This window comes from Sturnus vulgaris, chromosome 5 (assembly GCF_052056855.1).
Source record: "Sturnus vulgaris isolate bStuVul1 chromosome 5, bStuVul1.hap1, whole genome shotgun sequence".
Classification (NCBI taxonomy): domain Eukaryota; kingdom Metazoa; phylum Chordata; class Aves; order Passeriformes; family Sturnidae; genus Sturnus; species Sturnus vulgaris.
In genome coordinates, this window is record NC_142247.1 from 66,671,944 (window position 1) to 66,692,591 (window position 20,648).

The window sequence follows — 20,648 nt, forward strand, 5'->3', positions numbered from 1 at the left end:
GATGAGATGCCTTCCTCTGTTAAAAATATATGCAACTATATATTGTTGCTCATAATGCATATTAGCAATTCCTTTTCTGTAGGTGTAGAACAGGTGACCTTACCCCTGGTGAGTCACAGTTGTACTAATTACTGAAGTGGAATAGCTTTGTCCTCAATGGCTCATAGCTGTGACTAATAAAGGTAAATGTGATAAAAGGGGTGGGCTGGCTGATCATATGAATTTTGGAGGCATAGGGCCTGGAGAAAGAGGACCTTGAGGAGCTCTGAGGAAGAAGGAACAATCCAGAGAAACCCAAAGAAGAATGAAACAAGGAAGAGAGCTGCTGCTGTAAAAGATCTGCTGTGAGGTCAGTCTGGGTCTGATGGAGTCAGAGCCTGCTGCTGGAGCCTGCAGTCATAGCTGAGCTGGGTGAAAGCTGTGCTCAGAGTCTGCAAACCAATACTTGCAGTCCTATTCCAGCAGGAAGTAGCCAGCAGTCAGAATCTGCAGCTGGACCCTACAGTGGGAACTGGCTGTAGTCAGAGTCAGGATGGCAAAGCTGCAAAGAATAATAAATTAGAACCCTTTTCATGTTGTTGAGTGAGAGTCTGTGTCTTGGGTCATTTCTACCCCTAACAAGAGGTTGGCTGCAACACCTTTCCTTTGGTAGATATGTAAATTCAGCATATATTTGAGTTAAAATAAAAATAATGAAATTATTTAAGCTATTATATTAATACTGAAATTTTGCATGTCAGTACTTTTTTTGCAGCTTCATAAAAACTGTTATCTACATTATTATGAAGAGTTTCATCACCTTCAATTGTTTTAACCTTTTCTTGCTATTCCTAGTTATGGATTGAAATATAAAGTAATAGAAAAGGACTTCTGGGAAAGATTAAATAAGTAAAAAATTTTAAATCCTTTTTCTTTCTCCCCACTTAATTTGATAAAAAGCATGAGAAAACAAAACAATTCTGTGGGCTATAAAAAGTATTTGAATGTGCAAGCTGTCATTGTAGGAACATCAGCTAAAATTATCAAAGTTAGATGCAGAAATATGGGAGCTTACATTAGATTTCAAGCTGGCTAGCTCAGAAATCTGAGTCTAATGTCAAGGGGCTGTAATGTACTTTTAAGCATTTTTCACTATTCACAGAGGACTAGTTCTCTGCAATGTGTTTTGCTTCCACATAATAACAGTCAGCAGAACCACTCATATGTGTGAGAATTCAGAGAAAATGTTTTAAAAAATGATATATTTTGATATGAAAAGAAAATGGAAAAATAGTAATGCCCCATCTCCAACACAGTCAGATGTGAAGAAGTTGATCACCAAGATGTTCAACCAAGAAAACCTTTATTGTGGAATGATTTATTTTTAATAAATTACTTCTGCATAGGATTTCCTCTTACAAGTTGTAGAGGCTGCCCAAAAAGATTGAAACTGCAAGTAAGGCCAAGTTGTGCAAGCAGAACAAGGAGAAAAAGAAGTGTAAGGAATTGACTGTAAGCTCTTGTAAATCTGTTTAGTTCCACTCAGCTCAACTGACCCAAGTGAGTGTATGCCAGCCAAGGAAGTTGCTCTGTGGTTATAGAAAGTGTGAAGAGATAATGAAAGTCAATCTATCTGGTGTCTAAGTCTCTTTGTTACTCTTCAAAAATCCATCTGCTGCCTCTGTATGATGTCCCATTATGGTGGCTATTATGTGTTCTGCATGGCTAATTGATTAGCTCTAATCTAACACACCAGTTGCCCTAAAGCAGATTAATATAATCATTTTAGTTTTCACTGCAGCACTGCTTTTGTTCAGTTCTTAATTCTTGTATATGGCTCCTATGAAACCAAGGATCTGTATCTTCCACCCAGGTGACCTCATACCTGGCATCACACACATTTCAAGGGCAGCGAAGGTGGGTGACATCCTTAAATCCTTTCTGTCTTCCACTAAAATGGACTTCTATAACAAATCTTATTCCATATGAACAGTAATGGTTAGAATCAGAAATGAAGGATGATATTCATCTAATCTGGCTCTGGGATCCAAACAACTTAACAGGAGTTAAAATGGCCAGGAGTTTGTTGTACTCCTGATTCCTCAGTGCAAGAAGGCATGTGCTCTGCTCCCTAGAGCAGATCAGGAGAAAAACAAACTGAATAAATCAAAGTTACTCTTGGGATGGCTTGGAAAGTGCCTCTCTGGTCTGTTGTTTTATCTGTATCTGTCCTCAAGGTTTTGAGTGGACTTGAAGAACTGAATCAGAAGTTTTCTAAGAAAATAATTTAGGACAATTTGAGGGGAAAAAACACGGTTCTATATTGATCCCAAATTCTAGTGAGCATGTATCATTTTTAGCAATGTATTTATTAGGAGAGTGAAGTGTCTGATTAGAAGAATGCAGACTGTGATGGTTAGGGCATCCATCAGAAGTGATGGTCAAAAGTAATTCTGTAGTTAAATCATCTGTAGTTAAGTCCATCTGTGTAAACAGAAGTAAAAATATCACAAGTGGGCTTTATACTGTGTATTGTAAAAAGAGAATATCTGTGGTCTTCTTCTGAATGTAACATGCTCATCTTGCATTTTCATCAAAGCCCACATCTAATTTATGCCATCTTTTGCATCACTGCTGACAGTGATCTAAAGACTTCTTTTGTGACAGAGTTGACTACACAATTTCCAGTTTCCTATGACAAAAATCCTTCATCTTCAAATTCACTAACTACTGTGGTCTTTTGGGTTTTGTTAATTTATAATATCATTTTAGTCTTACTTATACCAAATGTAGATAGGAAATTCAGGAATGACTTATAACAGATATACACCAAGGCTAATGGAATCTAAGTCACAAAAAGAATTTGCTTTTCACCAAGGTTTCACATAAAGATTTGTTTTATTGATACCTTCTTAAAACAAGCTAGTTATCTGGGAATCCTCTGCTGTTAAAAAAAAGATAAGAAAAAGCCATTATACTCTTAATGGCATTAATGAAGGCTTGAAGAAAATTTTGAAGAAAAGGAGTAATAAATTCAAAATGAAACGAATTAAGGAAAAAAGTCAAATTAAAATAAGACAAAACCACAGATTGGCCCAGATGTTTCTATTAAAGATACTCAATCTCCCTTTGATAAAACACTCCAATTTCTCATGAGGAAAAATGCAGTAAATATCTGGACTTCAGTAAAGTATTTGAGACTGGGTCACAGGAAATTTCTTGGGCTGAAGACAACTAATACAAGAACTGGAACCTGGCTAAGGAATTGTTTAGATGGAAGATGACAAGCTGTACCTAACTGAGAAGCCTTGGATCACATGGATATTGCAGTGGGATTGCTCGAGGATCAAACCTGGACTAACTTAATGTAATGTTTTCATTATGACTTTGGCACAGAAACCCAGAAGTGAGCTAATAAAACATGACAACGCAGCATTTGAAGTCATTGTCACTGCAGTGAAAAATGGTGATGCCATAAAGAAAGAATTGGAAAGCCTTTTGTTAGAGAGATAGAAATGGGAGAAAATTCTGTGCCATGAAAAGTGAGAAGACTTATTTAGGCAGTAATAAAACTTTCTGCTGGAAGGGTTGGATGCTGAGGGTTTGAAAGCAACAAGGAAGAGAAGCAGAGTAGAAATCACAGCATGAGTGTGAACTGCTGGTGTTGCAGAGCTGTGAGAAGGCATTTGGGATCCATAGAGAATGAGGAAAAAAAGGCCTGGGTGCAAGGTCATGGCCAGATTTCATCTGGTGCAGTGCATGCATTCTGATACTCAGACAGTAGAAAGAGAGACTAAATTGGGGGACAATGCCAGGCAGCACCATAATATGGAAGTAATTTGAATGCTTCTAAGTACCAGTTATAGAAGAATAGAATCTTAGAAAGGTTTGGGTTGGAAGGTTTTTCTTAAAGATCATCTAGCTCCAACCCCCCTGACATGGGCAGGGACAATTCTGGTTTGTTCTTTATTGTCACTGCCTATGGTTCAGCCTTGCTGCCTCTGCAGAGCTATGGCCAGGTGAGAGCACTTCAATAGCACAGAAAGCCTGGCCAGCAGTGTTTCTTCAAAAAACCCACATTGTGCTGAAAAATAACCGGAGAAGGCCGAAAAAATAATGTTAGTGTTTGAATATCTTTCACTGGGAGATTTTCTGTATAAGCTACTTCACAACCTCATTGTGTCTGTGTTTTCTATATACAGCATCATTCTCTATTAGGATCTGATTCCAAAAAATTGAGTAAATTAGTGTGGTAGCAGTACATTCCAGTGTTGCCTGAAAGCTCAGTCCACTCTATGCTCCTATTAGAACTGCTTCTAGTTCATTTCCAAGCCAGACAGACAAATTCAAATATCTTACTTATCCTGTGAATGGAAAATGTTGAGAATCACCTTGCCCATTTTGGTTACAAAGACTGTAAAAGCTTTCCATTCCAAATGACCTGTTTTTTTCTATGATATAAAGAGTGAATAATTTTAAATTGAGCTGCTGATACATTATCTGCTCAATCCATCTATAAAACTCTACTCCCTGGATAAAGAAGTGAAAGCAGCCTAGTATTAAAAATAATAATAAAACAATACAGCAGAGGCTGTAATATAAAACTTTACTGTCTGAGAGAAGGCAGTGAACCAGGACTTCAGCATTGCTTACATCCCTCTTTTCACTAAAGGACACAAAGCCCTTAGTCAGCCTGATTATTAGATTAGGCTATTATGAGGAATTGATCTGTCTAATGAAGTCTATATTTTTTTCATATTTCTATTCCTCTTGCAGTAGGATGTTTGTTGGTTACTTTTCAGTGTTTTCTTTGAGAACATTTTTCATTATATTTCCTTCCAAAGGGATTTTCCAGTACTGGGTGAAAAACATCACCCAGATTAAAGTGCTGGCTGATGCTTTTCAGTAAATACTTTATTTCTAAAATTGCTTTAAAATAAATAAAATTTAAGAACCCCCAAACTTCAGCATTACCAAATTAGGAATCTGAAAGGTAGTTTCAACTAAAACAAAAAACTGGAGGGGAAAAAACCCATCAGTTTATCTTTTTGAGTCATAAGCAAATATGTTTCTAATTCCAGTTTGAAATTATATTCTACATTTCAAAAGTTGAATTAAATGTAAAGAAAACAAGCATGTTTTGAAAAGGACTCAAGAGCTAAACAGAACCTTCCTGGGTGCCACACTGTTGAGGTTTTTGATCTGGGTGCTTTTTTACTTAGCCTAAAATTCAGATCCTGGACATATATTTTGATTTCTCTTTAAGTTTGGCTACTAACACCAGGAGCCCAGAGTTAGTCTGGCTCCAGTGCTTGGAGGCTCTTCAGCTGAGCAGGGTCAGTAAATATCTGGGAGCATTTCAGCCTGGGGGATTACAGCCATGCCAGTGCTTCCCAGCAGAGCTGCTGCAAGGAGCTCGTTTAATACCTGCTGCCTGTAAAAAGAATTAAGCTCTAACTGGGGGCTTGCCACAGGACCTGTGCCCAGGTTTGCTGGAGAAGCAGAAGCTCAGACATTTTTCTTTCTTCAGGCACGTCTAAGCCCCTTAGCTGGAGTTAGCTGTTGCTGGGAAAAGAGGTGTTTAAGGGTTTTAAAGAGGGGAGGAGAAGAAAACCTGCTCACACCGCTGGTGTTTCTGTAACCTGTGCATGAACTTTTTAATCAAGTAGCTTTGTTCATAAGCCTTAGGTATCTGGCATAGAACAGCTTCATCACTAGTGCCAAAAGAACCCCATGTGGTTTAGAAAAAGTACTCCGTCCCCTCAGCTCCTCACAGCCCCTTAAATACACTAATCCAAGAAATAAATATATAGATGTGTTGTAAAAACTCATATTATCCAAAAATTTGTTTTTAAAGCCTCAATTGCTGAATAGTAAGATTTGAGGATCCGTTTCATCAAAATGTTTTGGAAGGATAAAAGAAAAACAGGTTTTGTGTGTAGAAAGTAAATACCAAGCAGGGTGTTTCAAAAAAGCTAAGTATTTTGGTTTTAATAAAAAACCTTTTGTGTTTTTTCTCAACTCAGAAATAACAGCAGGTCAGTTAAAAAGTCAGGCTACTTGCCTGATCAAAATAAAAGGCAGATCCATCTGCTACAACCCTACTGTCTTCTTAGGGGGGGGAAGTAATATTGCAGTTGAAACTCCAAGTGCAATCATAAGGAGATCTGTTTTTGTGGAAGGGAGGCAAAGAGTGAATTCCACCTGTTTGGGTTAGGAACAAGTGTGTGGTCTGGTGATGGCCCAGGTTCAACTCCTTTGAAGACTTGTCCAAGGTAATGGTCCTCTCTTTGGAGCAAGATTTTTATGGAACAGGTCTTAGGTTTTACAGTAACACATTTGGGTCTTTTGGGAAGGGAACCTCCAAGGGATCTCCAGATCACAGAAGCAAAATGCCATAAGGTGGTTTCTTACCTGTCTCTGTAACTCCAAATATCATCATATTATTTTAAGACTTGAAATAGCTGACAGATTTCTGGAAATTCAGCTCCAAGCCGTATGTCCATGTAAGATCAGTTTCCATTAAACATAGATAAAACATCAGCTTACAGGCTGTGGCAGAGAAAAGCTTGGAAATTCAAACCATAGCAACTTCAGCAATAAAAAGCAAATAGAAGATATTTGAAAACCATGCTTGGAAAATATTATAGATTTTGAGTCTCATGTAAGCCAATAACTGATTTTTCAAGTGTTTGGGAATGATAACAATTAATATTGCCTATAGAATTCCTGATAATATTACTCAATATCCTTAGTAACTCCTGAGGGATATCTTCTCATCCTTGGAATTTGTTCCTGTTCATTTTTAAAGAATTCTTCTTTGTTTCTCGGCCTTCACTGAGCAAAGCACGCATTAAATGAAGACTGTTTGAAAAAAGATTTATGCAGATGATGTTGCAACACCACTTAAATGAAATCCAAATATTCCTATTGAAAGCAATTGATGATACAGGAATATTTAGGTCAATCCAGCAAGAAGCTGGCAGGGTAGTTAATTTTCAGTCTGCATACAGGTGCCTATGATATTTTTCCTTTATTTGTTTTAGTGAGGTTCTTTCAAAAAATTGTTTAAATTCACATTCAAAAATAAACTTGGTTGTATTATTTTGGCTCCTACTTAAAAGATATGTCCCAGATTAATATCAGCCAGAAAAACTAACTTGTGACTTCAGGGAGAAAAACTGGTTGATGGCTGATAATCAACTTGAAATCTGCTGCCATAGACCTCTGCTAACACAGAGAATGGGAAATCACTGCATGCAAGGACTCAGCTGATCAAATCTTTTCTAGGAGTGGAGCAATCAGCTCATTGGTAATAGAATTTGCCCACAGATGATATAAATCCTGTAAATGTCTGAATTTAGAGTTAACAATGAAGCTTATACCTGTTACACCTCAAGAATGAGGAGAACTAAACAGAGAGGCTTAAGCCAGAGGCCAGTGTTGGAATGAGCATCCTTTTCTAACATACATGGTTTCCAGCCCTCTCTTGTCTTTTTTCATTTAGTACTTATGAGTAAATTGTTAAATCAATCCTTTTCCATTACAATTCATTATTTTTTTCATCAAAATATATTCTATAATTCAATTTGTGGGTAGTCTAAAAAAATTTCTAGCACTAATGAGCTTTTTTAGACTTGAAAATATTTCCCATTTTCTAAACTGAGGAGTTACATTTCCTTGACAGGATACTTGAACTGGGTGACTCATATGATCCAGAAACATTTTCATTATGAAAACTTAATTATGAAAATAAAATATAAAGTCTACATCTGTGTATGGCAAATATGAACAGATAAAAATCCATATCTGTCAGATATGTTGTTATAAGCTATGTAGTATGTTGCTAAATTTCTAAAGCCTGGACTTGGCTAAATTTAGGCTATGCTCCCACTTTTAAATGATTAAATTTTTGGCATGTAAAATGTCCTGTTGAGCTTCTCAGGTTTATGAAATTATGACATTTTTGAGGGAATATCTGATCCAAGCTTGTCCATTTAACTTTAACAGAATTTTTATTATTATACATCCATAACTAAAGACATGCATCAGTTCTCTTGTCATACAAAGTTACTAAGAGAGTGACCTGAAGTTTACATTTATTTGCTTTAATGAGACTTTACCATGCTTAAATTAGTATATTGAACAAAAAGTGAAGAGCTTTAATCTAAATAAAGTATATTGCAGTAAGTAAACAAGGGTGTCATGTAAGAGGGGAGAAAAGACAACAAGGGTTAAACATTACTTTGAATATTTGGATTGAAAATATGTTAACAAAGTGAGTTTGTTTTAAAAAGCAAGGATTTTCTGTCTGAGTGGGTCCTTTTGTGGCTGCAAAGATTTATATAGTTTTAAAGCTATTTTCTAGCATTAAATGCCTTCTTACTTAGCATGACAAGAAGCAAATAAAAGCTGTCTGATGTGCTCAGCAAGAACCTAATCCAGCTGGACAGAATGAGGTACAAATGCAATTAATATCTCTTTACCAGCAAATATATTATGTTTTATAGGGTCTTATTTTTCAGAAATTATTCAAGTAAAGCATCCTGATCAGTATCTAGCCTACAAGGCAAGATATCTTTTAACCATTAGGAATTCTCTGAGCAATTGAATTTGCATTTTGTAGGCTCAGCTGCTAAAACTAACTGGAGATTTTTGGTTCTACTTCTTAGATATCTCAGTTAGAAACTGATTTTCCCGGTTAGTGCTCACCACTCCTTCAAATTATGTCTCCATTAAAATTACACAAGCTGGACTGAAAACCTCCTTCTCTTATCATCTTGCTTTTAGCAGCTTTCTCTGCAGTAGGATAGCTCTTCTAAAGATAGTGAGGATGTTCTGGCCTTTCTTTGGCACTGTTTTGAACAGAACACAAGAATTGGCATGATTTCCACATCTGTGGATATGCCAGAGGATGCCAAAGACCAGCTCTCCATGAACAGTCTTCTATTTGTTATTCTTCTGCTGCTCATCCTGCCTCTATGGCCTCTGGAATAAGCTTTTTTGCTGTCTGGACTTTCTCTGTTCCTAATGCTACTTCCTGGAGGAAGAAGGTTAAAGTATTCTAAACGGCTTGAGAAGAAAGTTAATGCTGAAAAATAAAGAAAAAGGAGAGATGATCTCTACTCTAAAGCTTTGAGTATTTTCCACTTCTTTCAAAGGTCTGAATGAGACCTTGGCAAAGCTAAAAGGCCATGAAAGGACAAAAGCCATTTCGTTTTTGTACTGTTTCTCTGTGTGGGGTTTGGTTTTTTGTTTTTCATGTGTTTCAGACAATAGCCCCTGGACAGGAAAGGTTGATGGACTTTTTGTTTGGTTGGATTGTTCAGGTGCCAACTCCAGTACCTGTGGAGAAGGACAGTAATTTTTGAAAGTCAGCAGTGAATGCTTTTTTTTTTTTTTTTAAATACATTTTTAGCAGTGTGTCATATCTTCGGCAGATGTCAACAACAGAACTCCAGGAACAAATGCAACTTCAGGAATTTATATCAGACTAGATCAGGCATCTTTCCTTCTCCATCATTTTTTCAAAAGCATCTAGGCATGTGGCTATAAGCTAGGAGCCAGGGGAATAAGTATTAATTTTTACTCTTTTCCTCTGTAACTGTGGATGTTTGGAGGCAAGCAAGCCTCTAAAATCAGCAGTAACTTTCAGATGTTATTGCTCTGACACAGAATATCAAAAGATGATTTTTAGTTCCCATGCTGTTTAGTTATCAAGCAAACAAAGGAAACTATGTTATACAAGTTGTTATACCTTCCAGCCTGAATTTAACATTCATAAACTACAGATTACAACTGTACATGGGAAAAAAATTAATATCCACGCATTGTATGTTATATTCTGTGCACTTTCCATTTTTTCTGCCACTTGAGATAGGATTTCAAAGTCACGTCTCACCCTTCATTCACAGGGCTTATGCAAGCTTGCATTGATGGATGAAACTCATACTCACCATGTGTATGGGAAAAAGCACTTTGTGTAATCCTCATAAATCCTGTAGTGATGTGAGTGCAGTTTCAGCTGGGATATTCTGAAGGAAAATGGAAGATCAAATTCCAACTGCATGTGTTAATTAGATAATATTCCTTTCTGTGCAACTGTTATCTCAGGGGATTCTTATAATGATAGACAAATGTGTAGTTGATTGGGATATTCAGTGATTGTCTCTGGAGGCCCAAGTCCTACCAAGAGTCACATGGGTTAAGTTATCCCTCTTAATTTGCTATTAGACAAAACCATGACTTAATGTGGTAAAAGTGGTTCTTTTTGTTCACAGAGAGGTCACAGGCTGCACTGACAGAGATGCTGTGAGGTTTGTGAGGAGGAATCCAGCAGAGCTTCTTCTCCTACTATGCCTTGCTTAAGCAAATGCATCTCCATGGGGTAGTGAGGAGAAAAACTGGAAGAGCACCAGGAGCTATTTACACAACTGGAACCATTCCATCCTCAGTCAAGTGAAGCAAATAGCTGTAAAAGCCTTCTCTATTTCAGCCATCCAAGAACAACACCACAAAGTGGACATCACCAGAAGTCAGTTGCCATGGGCACACAAGTGTCTAACTGGGAGAACACCCACAGACACTGAACTTTGGTTCACAAACCCCAACTCTTTAGTGCAAGTGCTGCTGTCACTCAGCTTTGGAAGCAGCCTAGGAGCTTTGGAGGAAATATGTGGAGGCACTGCATCAGTCCAGTGACAGGTCCATGTCACCTCTGAGATGAGACAGGATAGAGGCAAATACAGCATGCAGTTTAGACAGAGGAAGGATGTCTTGTTTTCTCACCCCAGGCTCCACAGACACTGGTTTCAGATGAGCTCTTCAAGTCTGTATAGATAACCTAACACAGCCTGCCCAGTGTTCAAGTCCCAGGGAGGCTTTAGATGAATTCTGATAGGGATGCATAATTGTGGTAATTAATTTGAGAACCAGAACCAAAAACTGGAGTGACACAGTTTCTGGGAGCACATCTAACCTTTAAAATCTTATTCATATTTTTTCAGTTTTGAACATGGCTAGCAGATTTCTTCCTGTGCTTGACTAACCATAAAGCCCAAGGGCAACCAAACAGAATTTGACCAAACCAGCTGGACAGTAAGTTCATACTTTTACACTTTATTAAAGCTGGACTAAATTAAAGAGGCAATTTTTCTTGTAGATGCTCCTGCATGTTCCTTTTATTTTAGAAACAAATTGCTAATTTCTTTTTTTTTTCCATTTGAATGAGGCACAAACATAAATTCCTATAACGACACAGCCATTTGGTGCCAAATGCAATAAAATGTCATGACAACAAAAGAAATGATTATTCATAAGTCATTACTTAGTTCTGTTGCCTCCCTTACTTCCCTCTCTCTCTGCCTCCAGCCTTCCTTTCTACCCCTCATAAAAGAATTGATTGGAAGAGGGATTCTTAATCCATGGCCAATGCCTTTCCCCAGGCTTTTTTTCTTTTTCTTTCTCTTTTTATTTTTTTTTTTTTTGGGGCTTACATGGACTTTCTGAAGAATCCAAACCTTTACGAGCTGCCAAAGGAGAGGTTTTATCTCAGAGTCCAATGATCTAAACTGAAACACATTCACCTAAAGAACGTGCTCCACAATAGCCTCCCACAACAATTTTACGACCCAGCCAACAGAGGTCAAGACTGTTACTCTTTGGAAAACATGACCTGCATCTATGTTAGCTTGAGAAGTGATCTCCAAAATAAGCAGTTCAAGTATTTAGTCTAGGAACACCTACTTATTGTAGGTCATTTTTTTTTGTTCAGCTTCTCTCTAAGTGAATTCTACTTATATATTCAATTTTGGCTTTAGGAAACATCTTACCATGGGAGTTGTATTTCTTCAAATAAAGTATATCACAGTAGATTCAGTGCAGAACACGGTCTGACTTGATGTTACCAGGCAGTAAAAACAATATCCTCTACCCAATATATATTTTGTCATTCTCTGATTGGGCTTCCTTCAGATTTCTCCCTTCTTGCATTCCCAAAAAATGCTCGTGTGCTCGTGCATTCATCAGCAATTATTTTCTCACTGTATCAGGAAGCCCATACATCAATAGCTACAATAAGAATTAGAAGATTAAGAGAATTTTCACAATAAATAAACTGCAAAATACTGATGTGTGAACACAGTAATGAGACTCTGAGCTGTGTGGTACATCTGAGAAAATTGAGAAGCTTGGATTAGGCTAGGTTAGATTAAATCTAAGAATAAGATTTACTCTGAAAGCTGGGTAATTTCGAATGTTTTTTCTCTCCTTTTTTTTGGAAAATGGTAGCACTCTTGACTTCTCTGTCCAGGAAATTTTATGAGTTTGGAAGGAAAAAGGCTAGTCTCTTAAGTCTGCCTTAAAGAGAAACAGAAACAATGTCTTCATTTTTACTTAGTAATAATAGAATTCATGCAGAATTTGGAAAATACAGGATCAAATTTTGTTTCTAACAGCAAAAAATAATTTAAATTTTTCTCCTCCCACAGCAGTCCTTTCATCACTTGCAATCACTGTTCAGTGAAACAAAGTATGATTTCAAGTGAGTATGGCAATCTTATGTCAGAAATGTTGGAGGTTCCTCCAGTCTCTCCTTTGAGAACTTTGATTTAAATATATATCCTTCCATATAAAAATATCAGCACTGACTATCCCACACACTTTTTTTGAGGTGTTCACTTGGGAAGGGGTAGTTATGCTCCAACTTTTTGAATTTTAATCTATGGAAAGAGAAAGAGCTGAACCATAATGCTGCACTTATGACATTCTTCTGAGTGGGATGAAGTAGGTTCAAATGTCCTCAGCAGTGTTGCATTGAACCTCACCCTAAAATCCTGTAAAGTCCTAAATGCCTTGAATCTTGCCCAGGGTTTGATAGCTTACACTGGCAGGATATTGAGTCAGAATGGCATGAGGCTGTTTTCCAGGAGTAGCTTTTTTCAGGACTGTATTTTAGGTTGGGTTGCTGGACAAAGGAACAGGTTTTCAATTGTTAACCTTTCCAGACCTGAACTGATTTACCACTTGCAGCACATTGTCAACCACCACCTTCTTTTTCTCCCTCTCTCCTTTTTATCCAGTAGTGGAACTAAAATAAACAAATTTACAGGCCTGCTCTTTTCACAGTCCCCTCAAATCCATGCCATTTTAGTAATTGCTGTCAAGCTTTTTGTGAACCTCACACTTAAGACAACTGCAGGGAAGTCTGAAAGAAGGAGAAGACAAAGAGTAGCTGTGTCCATCAAGACACAGGGGTGGCACAGAGCACACCCTGGGCTGTGCCACTCAGGATTGGAGTGCCAGGCAGCAGAAACCCAAAGTGAGCAGGGATACAGGGATACAGCTGATGCTTTGACATCAGGAAAGAGATAACAGGCACAGGATGACCTGTCAGTGCTCAGCTTGGTGGGATGAATGGAGACCCCTCCACTGATGCCAGTCACATCACCTGCAAGACAGGGGCTGTCATTATTTTGTCAGTCATGTATAAAATAGGACTTTGGAGAAGCAGTCTGGTACCTCTGAAGAGGCTGCACTGTTCAAGAATTATATGTGATATATTTTATGGTTTGGATGCTCAGGGGTATGTCTGTAACTCAATTCCCCTCCAGTTTTTACGTAACATTACTGGCTGTTTTCCCTTTCCCAGAATGATTCACATGAAAAGGCCGGCCAATTTTTATCTATTAAAAAAGAATCAAGATTATAAGAACTGTAAAATTATGTAAAATGCTCAGCCAAAATGTCTCTCAGTGATCAGTTTAAAATCGTCCCCACAGTAGGAAAAGACATATCTTCAGTTCAAAGGAGGCAAGGGACCATCTTGTACAACTCCTTAAAGAGCTGCTGAATTAGACTGGGTTGTGATATTACCATAATGGTCACATTTAACACAGTATATGCTGCAGTAATTCCCATGAGTTGGCCTTTAAATTGCCTCAGCTACTGTAGCAGAACAAACTAGTGCAGAAACAATGATAAATTTTCACATATTACACTTCCAATGACTGTGGCAGTGGTCTCGTTGCAATAAACACAGCGAGGGTCACAGCCTCTGAACAAATTTGCTGGTTAACACCATTGCAGCTATCTCTGTCAGAGAAGATTGAATGGTTATTTTTAAATTTTATTTATTTTTTACATTTTATTTTATTTGGAAGTCACTGGGAAGACTGTGACAAGTCCTATCCCATTGTTACACTGCCATTAAGTCACACTAATTCCCCGGGGAATTTTTAAGAGCTTTGCTGATTCTGCATGCCCAGCTGTGTGAACAGAGCTTAGGAACTTGGGTTGCATGTGGAAAAAAATGCTTTTCTCCCATAGCTTTGTGGTAATTGACTTTGGGAAAAAGAGAACTTCAACTTTGCACATTTTAAGTCATATAAGGAGGCTGCAATAATTACATCGAGTAAAATTATCTGCTTCTGAAAGCTGCAATCTGGGCATGTTCCTAAAATACCCACAGACTGAGTAACTGTGCTGACCATGTATTAAAGCTGTGTGGAATCTTCAAGCTATGTTTACAATTTAATTGACAAAAAAGTCGATATTCACAATATATACAGTCAAGACTGTAATGAAATCATGCTGTACTTTCCCTGCTTCATTACAAAAGTCTCAAGACACGACAAAAAAAATTTAAAGATTCAGTGTATTATTCTTTTTTCTCAGAAAAAAGTATCTCTGGGGGAAGCCATATTGTATTGTTTTAAGGCCCAGCTTTAATGAGTGGTAGTTCAGGATATTTGGAGCCTACTGGGATTGTGCTGTTTGTTTGTGATCTTACCCCCATTGCTGGTTTGGAGCAGCAGGAGATGGTGCTGCAGACAGTTCTGGCATTCATGTTGCAGTTCACTTCTTCACCAGAGTAACTTAAAAAAAAAATAAGAAAAGGAAAGGAAACTTACTCTAGGTCCATGTTAAAAAAAAAAAAAAAAAAAAAAAAAAAAGAGAGAGAGAGAAAGAAAAATAAAAATATTAAAAACTATGCATTCACTTAGACATTTTTGGTCACAAGTCCCCAGTTTGTTTTGCATGTAAAATAATTAAGGTGGGACAGTTTTGATCTCTTTGCAGAAGAACATTGCAATACTAATATCACAAGGAAAGTGACTTTGCTGGAGGTGAATTTATTTCACATTTATTTTCACATTGAGGAGATCTGATCCTTCTCCTGAATGGTTTTGTCATTCAAGTTATTACTCTGTCGAGACCACTGGTCTAAATTCAAGTGACATATTTGACTTATTATTTTGTACTCTTTTTTTCTGGTTTTATTCCCTTTGTGGATGTCTTTTCAGAAGGACATCAACTTGCTTGTCCATATTTTCGAACTCTTGTAAGTCTTTTTCTACAGTTTCTCACATACCAAAGGAGATACCAATCTCAACTCCAGGGCTGTTATCTGGTAACCAATTTAACAGTAGTCATCTTTGCAAAATTACCTTTCAGGCATTTTATTTTTTTAGATTTTCCTAACCCATGGCAGAAAAATGAACATAATAGAGAGTATTGAACATTTTATGGGGTGTGTTTGAATGAGTGTCTGGGAAAAGTCAGGCTTCCACAGGGCAGATCAGCCACCACTGGAGTAGGAGAAATGTGCTCTGCTCCATTCATGTCCCACCTCATCACTCTTTTTTTTGGATGAGAGCAGAATTAGCTTGAGTGTCCTTTCTCCAAAGGAAATTGTGAAAGCCACCAGTATGGGCAGGGGATAATAACAGTGTGGCCAATGGTAATTTCTTTATAACTTTTAAAACTAACGTGTATTTCTGCCTAAAAAGCAAAACCTAACAATTCTACCCTATTATCTGCTCTCAGGGTTTAAGCCAGGCTTATTTCTTTCATCTTGACCAACACATTCTAGAAAAGCTCCTTTTAATACAGTTGAGGCTATGTCAGTATAGACAATGTTTCTCCAGGTGACACCTTACAAAATTTCCTTTCCCTGGGCTGATACTCCACTGTTCAGTTCCTCTGTTTCCACTTTCCTTGTGCTTCAGCTGCAGACTCTCTGGCTGTGTCTGAGTTGTAAAAATGGACAAAGGCCATTCTGTGCCCCTGACCCCCAATGCTATGGCATGGCCTGACTTCACACACTGGGTCTTGCTTCTCTCCAAAGAACACCTGGATGAAAATACCCAAACTTCCCATGGGAAACAGGCATGTGCAGTCTCTTGAAAGGTGCCCAGGTATTGTCTGGATAACACTAAATGGCACAAGGCAGAGCAGTGGCAGGGATCATGGCAACTGTTAAATAACAGTGTAATATTGGTATTACCAATACAAAACGTGCTCATGCTCTGACCTGTTCCCTGGTTCTGTACACTGCTAGTGTATAGCCATAATCTCTGGAGCTGGGGCCAGCTTTTATTTTTGTTGGTGAATCAGTGTTAGCCCAACAGGTTCTTTATTACTGACGAAAGCTCTTTGGAATGATGGAAAAGGTATCCTGTTACTATAGTACACTTCAGATTTTCCTGGGAAACTTAGCTTGTGAAATTAGAGTAAGATGAAAACGACTTTGCAGTGATATTTTTCTGCATTTTAAAAAATTATTATTTTTCTTTCTGTAACCTGAAACAAAAAGTCTTGAAGTCTTCTGAGTGAAACTACTAAAACCATCTGTAATATTTTCTGTTCAGCTGGAAAACAGAGAATCATTTTTCTTTCTGAGTACCATCGAAAGTGTGGCCGTCCACACAGCCCCTGTCAAGAAATAATATGGATGATCTAAGAGAAAGAAAAGCAAATCAGGAAACTGCCTGCAGAGATAAGAGGGAGGAGGATTTAAAAGGATAGTGTTTCCATAAATCAAGGCAACCGGTGACAGCTTTAAAGTAAGGGTCAAAAACATTGCGAGAGGTGTCACTTGGCTAAGAAGTTAATCCAAGTTTCCATCTCTCTGCCTTTAGTGCTTGTTCAAGTGGAAGTTAAAGATCTCATGGCATTATTTTGGGATCATAAGAGATTGATATCCTGCCCAAATTCTCTCTTTCAGGATCATCAGAGACCTTTGCACCAGTATCAATACACACAGATTTACGTGATTGCAATAAACAAAGGGCCACATTTGTCTGCATACCATTGCTACAGTTTATCCTGTTCACATGGCAGCAGAGAATTTTAAATTGGCACAAGAATTCTGGGTAGTATACACTGCAAAACTCATCAGGATGGGTTTGCAATAAGAAAAAAAAATATAACTCTATCACAGAGGATTCCAAGCAGCCATGAGAACTGACCATCAGGGAGTCTCCCAATCCCAACTGAACCAAATAAGAGGTTTGGCACAAATTTCTCAAAAATTCCCTGAGATACACTGTCTATGGAAAGATGCTGTCACATCTTAATAGAAATTACTATTTCCACCTCAGAAAGGTGGAAACAGCTCTTGGGAGTCTGAAACTAAAGAGCTGAAATGCCAACATTATAATTTAAGGACTGTGATTTTTTCATTGCTTTACAGAGTAAGTAGCCTTTACTCATGGGACATCCTTTCATGTAGGATTATTTCCTTGCAAATGAATTCAGTTGGTAGGTTTTGAAATGGAAAGTGCATGAGATAATTGGCCTGAGGATGTGGCAAATGGTTCTTGTGTGTCAATGAAGCAGAAGTCAAACACCTGTGCTGCTCCCACAGCATATCATCAACAGCAAAGATATGATGTAAAAGTGCAATTAAAAAAAAATCTTTAAAATAATATGCTGTAAGTCAACTAAACTCTAGCAAGTTTAGGTATGACCCAATCCTGAATCATCCTTCTTTAATTTTACTGGCAGTCAGTTAAAATGTTAAAGAGTTTAATAAACAAGAGATCTATCCAGTGAGTAATTTTGAAAGTAAAGACCTAATTTAATATTGCTCTGTTTAAAAATAGAAAAAAAAAATGGTTCCATGCTCAGAAAAAATAGATATATACAAACTCAGTAGGGAAGCATGGTGCTCAGGAAGAGGAAACTGAAGGCAGTGATAATATGATTGCATTGCTGTAATGCTGCCATGAGTGTTACCCTTCTACTTTCATTACCCAAATGGAAAAGGGGGGGAATGAAAAAGATTGAGGAAGTGACATTTTTCAGTATTAATAGCAAAAAAAGGAAATTAACCGAAAGGCACTTAATAGCTGGAAAAAATTGAAAATTCTGAGTCTGATTTTCCTCTTACCCCAGTCTTATACCAGTAGACTGCTGGAAAAGTCTCAGGGCTTGATTCCCAGAATGATGATGAAGTGGAAAGGAGTTTCTTTAGGTGGCTGAGTTCCTGTCTAAATGATTATTTGAATGCTAAAGAGATTTTGGTTTAAGTGGACTTTTGGTAATCTGCAGTCTTGCAGAGAAACCTTTATTATTCAAATCCAAATATAATAAGTCTTTTTTCGAAGACTCCTTTGGCTTCCACCAGCTATATTCTGACATATCCCTGTGGAGTGAAAGCAGTTCTTTCTAAAGGGAACAATATTGCAGGTGTAAGGTGGAATTTAAGTGGCTGCTCTAAGGGAGCACACAAGCTGGAGAGGTTGTGATGGGGGATGCCAATTCACACAATCCCTGGGGAGGCAACAAGGCGATTTGCATCTGCATGAGATGATTTCAGTTTTAAAGTGAAACACATGTGCTAGTGAGTTTGAGGCAAAGTGACAGTATCTTTGTAATAGAACTGGAAATTATGAGCAGCAGGAGTGGCCTGACCCTACAGAGCACTAATGTTTAATCTGCTTAGGGAGATAACAATCAAGGAAGAATCAATAACATAAAAACAGTGGGGTTTCTTCCTAGGTAACAAGCAAATAAAGGAGAAAAAAGGCTTCCTGATTGATGCCTCAGTGATTCCCCAGACCATGGCAACTGCCTTTGCTTTGATGGCTAATTCCTGGTGGGCACGGGGAGGTGGCTTTTCTAAAAAGGTGTTGAGGTAGCACAAGGGCTTAAACATTTGAAGAGTGTTCAGCTGCAGTCATGACAACTGAATGCAGATTCAAGGCTATGACTGAAATCTGTGCAATACTATGACATCAGTGATTTCTTACAGTGAGAAAGCTGTCAGGATTAATTCAGAAAGAAAGCAGAACACAGTCCAAAGGGTCATTACTGAAGTACTGCATGTTTGGAGTCATTAGGAGACAAATTAAGCATAAAATGGTATTTGAAAATATGCAAATCCCTGCCATTAATAACAATTTTGAATTGTAATGGAAAATTGTTAGTTTAGTCAGGGAACCTTTACATTGCATGGAGATTGTAACAGTCTGCTGTTACATGAGTATTGTTAATGATCTTTAAAATAGTCATGGGCAGCACAGCTGGAGAGAGTAGGCATCACAGCTGTTTGGGAATTTATTTAAGCTCATATGATTGCACTGAGTACCAGAGTGGCTATTGCCACCTCACTGATGAATGTCTCACTGTAAATAAATCCCCTGTAATTTCTTAAGTGTTGTTTCCTGTTATCCAAGAACAGAGGGAAGCAGAAGAGTGTCAAAATGTCAATGGGATGCCAGAAAGAAAATATTACCTCTCCTATCTAAAGAAATAAATTACTTTTTATAGAAATGCTGTGTTAAAATGTGACTCTTCAGATAAATTATATTTCTTTAAAAAGCTTTTGGAAAAGCATTGTAAAAGATTTAATAAGATGACTCATGTTTGAATACATTAAAATTAATAATATTTTTAAATTAAGTTTGTTTGAGATAGAGCAAAAACATTACTTAGGGATCTGAGAAAAAAAGTTTCATTCTTAAATGGAAGCAAGAGCTTCTTTGAGCAGGGAACAAAGCAATCAATAGCTCACAATTAGCTGCAGATTGCAGCGCACTTTGAACAAGAACTAGAATTCCGATATTGCAGGTAGGGTAAATTGACCTCATTGTGATTTTCTGTGAGTCCAGGATGAGGGTGGGAGCCGAGCTGGAACATGTTTGGTGTCTCCAGGAGAAAGAGGCCAAGCTGGCCTGACAAAGCTGCTGTCAGTGCCCCGAGGTGTCTGTCTGCTGTGACAGGGACATCGCAGGCTGCAGATCTCCCTTTACAGACTGAAGGTTCCCCATGGAAAACTACAGCTTCAAATCCTGGTGCTCCACTGTCTTCCCACACTGCTGCTCTGTGTGTTTTGTGCAAAAATTTTGGTTCTTGGTCATGAAGCTGTTCCATTTTCAGCTTTACACTTGAGTTTGTATCTCCTGCCTCACATTTGATGGGCACAGAGGACTCCTCTTGTCCTGCAGCAGGACACAGGTCACTGTCCCTCATGGGAACAATTGCATTTCTGGAAGATGTTCAGGCTCTGTGATGAGGGAAGGTCAAAATTTGCCTCCCTCATCCCCAGGTGGGTGGGAATGGATGGCAGGCAGCTCTCATCTCTTCTAGCCAGAGCTAAGCAGAAAGCAATCAATGCCTGTAATAAAGATGGCATCAATCATTTTCATGTTCTCAGGGAAAATGTGGACCAGTTTGATTCCTGCCCTGGGAGCAGCTATGCACTGCTCCCTGCTTAGGCTCACATTGGCTTTAAAACTGAGCTCAATTCAAACCTTTTTCTTTTTTTTTTTTGTTTTCTTTTTTTTTTTTTTTTTTCCCTTTAATAATATCTTTTGTAAAATTCAATCCAATTACTCCAGTTCCTGTTTTCCAGGACAGTTCAAGTGTTCTGGCTGCATTACTCA

General features: G+C 38.0%; 1 long non-coding RNA gene across 1 annotated transcript in view; it reads left to right on the forward strand.

Moving 5' to 3' along the window:
- Positions 1-227: 227 nt before the first annotated feature.
- LOC148223745 (uncharacterized) overlaps positions 228-20,648 on the forward strand; it is a 97,768-nt gene continuing 77,347 nt past the window's right edge. Inside the window, exon 1 of the long non-coding RNA XR_015804200.1 lies at positions 228-349. This is a non-coding gene — a long non-coding RNA (uncharacterized LOC148223745). The remainder of the gene's footprint in view (positions 350-20,648) is intronic.